This window comes from Berghia stephanieae, chromosome 11 (assembly GCF_034508935.2).
Source record: "Berghia stephanieae isolate SIO BIC M18660-M18661 chromosome 11, UCSD_Bste_1.3, whole genome shotgun sequence".
NCBI classification, from domain to species: Eukaryota; Metazoa; Mollusca; class Gastropoda; order Nudibranchia; family Aeolidiidae; genus Berghia; species Berghia stephanieae.
In genome coordinates, this window is record NC_088370.1 from 18532598 (window position 1) to 18538558 (window position 5961).

Below are 5961 nucleotides of genomic sequence, written 5' to 3' on the forward strand. Positions count from 1 at the left end.
TCTCGTGGAAAGTACCATTTACGTCCTATCCCAAGAGTAGAAAGCAATTATTGTTATTGTCCGGTTCACGCTATAGAAACCGGGATAAACATAGTTGAGTCCTTGATTGGAAAAGGCTCTTTACTCACATTCTCTCATCCTACTCATAGTAATGTTAAATGAGTACATGACCGTTAACCGCGTTGCATCTGTCGGGAAAATGTTAATAACTTACAGGCATCATATCTTGTCCTACGTGTTAAGTGTTGATTTTGGCAAGGAATCTCTTGTACAGCGCTTTGACTTTGACTTTGAGCACGTTAAGTGGATATTGAATTGCGGTATATGCAATGACAGAATATTTCCTTCATGGCAACAAATATGTAGGGAGACCACCAATATCAATAGTAACTACCCTGAACCAGGACCTCTCTACATATCAGAAATTTCTGGATTCAGATGAGGCCGAATTAATCCCTGAAGAACTAAGAAATACTGCAGTGCCCTCCGTACTATAGTCACAACAAGATCTTGACAGCCTCAAAACTCTGTCCCAGGACCATGACGAATGGAAACAATTTACAACATGGATGGAGACAGCAGCTATACTTATCGACCATGACTGAATCACACAATTGGATTCAACGGCGGCCATCTTGGTTCTAAACAAAGAAAATCATTACTTTTTATTCTTCATGCTGGCTAGAACATTTCATATGCCTTGTGATCAGAATGTGTAAAAGTCAAAACATGATCGAATTTATGGTTTTTTTTTCCTCTGGATACGCTTTTATGCTCGCCGGAGAAATATTCATACGGGCGTCCGCCATTGTTCCGATAGTTTAGAGCCAGTGTTGCTAAGTTACCATGCGTCATTAGGAAGGAAGTGACGTTAGGACTATTGAATCCTATTAACAACATGGATGGAGAGAGCAGCTATACTTATCGACCATGACTGAATCACACAATTCTCAGCAAGCCTCATTCAGACTGCTAAGCTTACTACTGTATAAATGCTCTCTTTTGGTTTTTGTTTATTCACTTTAACAACGCCATTATCACATAAAATTATCTCATTCTCATTCGTCTGCAGTGTTTCTTTCAATCATCCTGTTTGTTAATAAAGGGGAAACCCGAAACGTTCACATTATATTTTTGTGTGTTAAATTGAAGCTTAGACATTAAATTTCACATTTTTATTGATTTCTTTAAACTCCAAGCAGCAACGTTTAATTTACACTTTAATTTTAGAAATTAAGGAGCAGGCATTGGTGTAAGATAAAGAACTGAACAAGTGTGTATGAAAGGTGACAGACAAGGCAAGAGAGAAAAATACAACAACAAAAAAAAAACATCCCAAAAAATCAGTTGGAGATCGGCCTCAGACCATCTGATTACAGGTCAGACTTGCTACCAAACCATAGATAGTATGCAGATGACGTCACTCAGGCCTTTGTTATTGTTTTTGCCATCCGCGTTTGTGAGTTGTTCTCACTAAACTGTATGAACCAGACTATAAAAGTTCATGGTTACACAGAGTTTGTGTGTTGGTCCGTTATAATTCCGGATGGCAATGTTGTGAACTCCTTGGCCAAGCGCATTTTATCTATACACAGTTGTTCTGTTCTTTATTTACACATTTACTTTTACTTCTACGTCTCGTATCAATATAGATAGTTCGAAGATGACGTCACTCAGGTCTTTCTTATTGTTTTTTGCCATCCGCGTTTATGAGTAATGCTCACTGAACGGTATTAACCCGACTATAAACGTTCATGGATACACACAGCTTCGTGTGTTGGTCCATTATACTTCCGGGTGGCAATGTTATGAGCTTCGTAGCCAAGCGCATACTATCTATATGATATTAAAAGGCGTGCTCAAAACATTGGACTACTCACCTATCCTATAATGAATTAACTTCTTGAAATAATAATAATAATTATTATAAAATGTCCAACAACCAATCAACGTATTAAATGGAAACTTCTTGTCCTTTTCTTTCTTTCTTTCTTTTCAACCACAACTTTAAATAAATGAATGAATGTAATGACTCCTCTACATAATCTGTTCATTGTCGGTGCTTTGTTGTGGTTTGGTTCAAAACTGTAAAAAAAAAAGAAAAGAAATGTATGGAATAGTGAAACTATCTAGGCTGCTAGAATCTGTGAACTGTATGAAGTAATAAACAGAAATAATAATAATAATAATAATAATAATAATAATAATAATAATAATAATAATAATAATAATAATAATAATAATAATAATAATAATAATAATAGATCTTTATTGACCATAAATATTGCAATTTGTCATTTAGTTACACTTGTTATAACGTTATATGATAACTATACCATTGAACATATATTTCACTCCTACTTATTTTCTCTCTCACTCTCTCTCTCTCTCTCTCTCTCCCTCTCTCTCTCTCTCTCTCTCTCTCTCTCTCTCTCTCTCTCTCTCTCTCCCTCTCTCTCTCTCTCTCTCTCTCTCAGCTTAAAAAAAAATATTTAAAAATACAAAACATGGCAGGTTTCGGGTTCAAAACCCTTGTTCAGCCAACAACAAAAAATAGTAACAAAGATATATTACTAAATTCCAGATCTATGACAGAGAAATTTAGTAGGTCCTCTCTCAAGAAGAAAAATCTGCGAAAGACATTTGATTGAAGCTGTTATATTCACTTTTGTTTTACAGTCCACAGCTTCTAGCAGCTTATCTTATCTTATCGTATCTTATCTTTTCTTATTAAAGGTTGAATAAGGGAGGTTAAGTATCACTTTAAATCTGGACAGACGGCACAAAAACTTCTTTGTTCATCGATGGATTTGAAGTCCCTGTATGGGCGGTGCAAAGTTGAGTCCTTGGAAAGTCTTTATTCACATTCTCTCATCGTACTCAAGTGTGAAATGAGTACCTAGCTACTTGGCCGTAACAGGGTAGTTTCCGTAAAAAAAATAATAATGTGATAGCGTCTTAAAGACGTTATGTTTCGTCCTTCATAATAAGCGTTGCTCTCTCTCTCTCTCTCTCTCTCTCTCTCTCTCTCTCTCTCTCTCTCTCTCTCTCTCTCTCTCTTTCTCTCTCTCTCTTTCTTTCTTTTTCAACAAAATTCGTGCCACAACAAATTATCATTGCTCCAAAACTCAACAAAAGGGGCGTCAACCACTTGACTCGGAAATGATTGTTTGGCATTAAAGGCAAAGGTGCTAGGGTGTTTGTTTTTCCTATTAGGGTTAGTTAAAGGTACTAGGTTTTATAGATAGTATGTGCGTGGCTAAGAAGTTCATAACATTGCCATACGAAGTATAATGGACCAACACACAAAACTGTGTTTATCCATGAACGTTTATAGTCAGGTTAATACAGTTCAGTGAGCATTACTCATAAACGCGGATGGCAAAAAACTCAAATATTCCCTCAACTAACCCTATGAATTTATAGATAGTTCGAAGATGACGTCACTCATGTCTTTGTTATTGAGTTGTTTCCCTTAGCACGAGTAGCTTTCGGAAGGCCTCCTAAATTGTTGATGTTGAATTTGCACTGGAAACGGTGAATTTGATCTGGAAAACGTTCAAATTTGGTTAAGTGACGTCGACTATAGATAAAGAGGGGTGACTAGTGGCGTGACATGCGTGACAGTATAGGGTGGTGCCAAAATCAGAAGAAAATGACTAAAACCATGCTATATTTGTAAATGCAAAAGAAAGAAGGAAAAACATTAAGAAAAGACTTACTCAAATTAGTAAGAGGAAGTATATATATACCATTGCTCAGTTTTTTTGGGGGTTTTTTTTCAATGTTGTAATCCATTTTTCAAAGATGGATGCGGTGCCAGGCACCAAATCAACCAATATAGCCACGCCCCTGGGGGTGACGAATTTGATTTGGAAATTAAAGTTGAATTTGTTTCTTTTCTTTTTAGAAAGAATTTGCTTTGGATAACGCCGAAATTGTTTTGGACACGTTGTACTTGCTTTGAAAAATTGTTATTTGCTCTGGAAAAGGTGTAAAAGTGCTGTGGAACTACGGAAGTCCTCCCGTAGTAAACATTCATTAAGGTGGTAGATTGTAATGATACTGTAGGAACGTTTTTATTGTTGTGTTTCAGTGTTCCAGTTTGTTGTTGTTTAGCTATAGATAGTATGCAGATGACGTCACTCAGGTCTTTGTTACGGTTTTTGCCATCCGCGTTTGTGAGTTGTTCTCACTAAACTGTATTAACCAGACTATAAAAGTTCATGGTTACACAGAGTTTGTGTGTTGGTCCGTTATACTTCCGGATGGCAATGTTGTGAACTCCTTGGCCAAGCGCATTCTATCTATTAAGTTGTTGTATGAATTGTTCTCATGCTGGGTAACCTTGGGTGTCATGGTGAGTTCCATTCACTCGTGTGTGTTATTTCTTCCCGTGAGTTTGTGACGTCACAATGGGTATAAAAACGGGGTTGCTTTCATTTTCGAAGCTCTTTTGACTAGGAAACGGATAATGGACATTTGATTGAAATTAGTCAAGTGTTGACTCTGTTTTTTCTTACCGGACGAACATACCCGGACTAATCGCGTAACTGACCACTTGGGCGGCGACTACCCACTCATGTGGAGATACATGCCTTGTGCATAGTATTGATTGATTTATTTATTTTATTTCTCATCGTGAATGAGGTGTAAAAATCTATTAACGACAATACATTTAACTCAAAATATAGATAGTTCGAAGATGACGTCAATCAGGTATTTGTTGATGGTTTTTGCCATCCGCGTTTATGAGTACTACTCGCTGGACTGTATTAACCCGACTATAAACGTTAATGGATACACACAGTTTTGTGTGTTGGTCCGTTATACTTCCGGATGGCAATGTTATGATCTTCTTAGCCAAGCGCATACTATCTATAAAGGGAACGTGAAATTTAAAAAATAGATAATTGAATTCAATGAATTATACACACACACACACACACACACACACACACACACACACACATATATATATATATATATAATATATATATATATGTATGTATGTATGTATGTATTATCTATGCGAATACAATGGGGCTACAAATCTAAGACAATTTAAACAAGAATCATAGTAATAACTTAAATGAAAATTAAAACTTACATTTCTTGTGCGTTAAATAAAAATCGAAAATAAAATAAGACCAATCCAGTCTAGAATACACGATGGACTAAAACCCGAAACTTTAAAAAATATATACATATAATCCGGTTAAAACTGTATAAGAAAAAGATATTTTAAAAGATACAGTTATATGATGGGAAATTCATATATTATTATGACGAATAATACTTGTTTGCACTGCTGTTGACATGGCTTTCAATCTTGTATGTATATATTACGCATTGTTGCCTTATTATGGTTATCTTCTATATGCGTGTGTGTGAATGTATGTATGTATGTATGTGTGTGTGTGTGTGTGTGTGTTTGTGTGCTTTGCATGTCACGGTTAAAGATATATGTTTGTACACCACATGAGTACATTTAAGTTGAAATACTATCTTTACCACGTGTATCATTATTGTAATCTTTAATCAATAGATTTATGGCATTACTATTAATATTAAGGGCATTCAAGGGATTTTATCCTATTTTGCCCTATACCATATGTTATGTTATGTTATGTTATGCTATGTTATGTTATGTTATGTTATGTTATGTTATGTTATGTTATGTTATGTTATGTTATGTTATGTTATGTTATGTTATGTTATGTTATGTTATGTTATGTTATGTTATGTTAAAACGGAAAAGAGAAATGGGTTAGATTCTTCACTCTCAACGTTTGAAAAGAAAATTAATAAGATAATTCCACAAACACTCTTAACGGCCAAATGCAGGAACATCTTAAAACTGTTCGCTTCATGATTGTGTAACCATTATTGTTTATAGATAGTTCGAAGATGACGTCACTCAGGTCTTTGTTATTGTTTTTTGCCATCCGCGTTTATGAG

The 5961-nt window shown here is 35.4% G+C and overlaps 1 protein-coding gene across 1 annotated transcript in view; it reads right to left on the reverse strand.

Annotated features, from left to right (window-relative positions):
- LOC144956714 (dynein axonemal light chain 1-like) overlaps positions 1–2037 on the reverse strand; it is a 10535-nt gene extending 8498 nt beyond the window's left edge. The window contains exon 1 of the mRNA XM_078887389.1: positions 1881–2037. The gene's annotated coding sequence lies outside the window, so the exon portion shown is untranslated. The remainder of the gene's footprint in view (positions 1–1880) is intronic.
- Positions 2038–5961: the final 3924 nt, after the last annotated feature.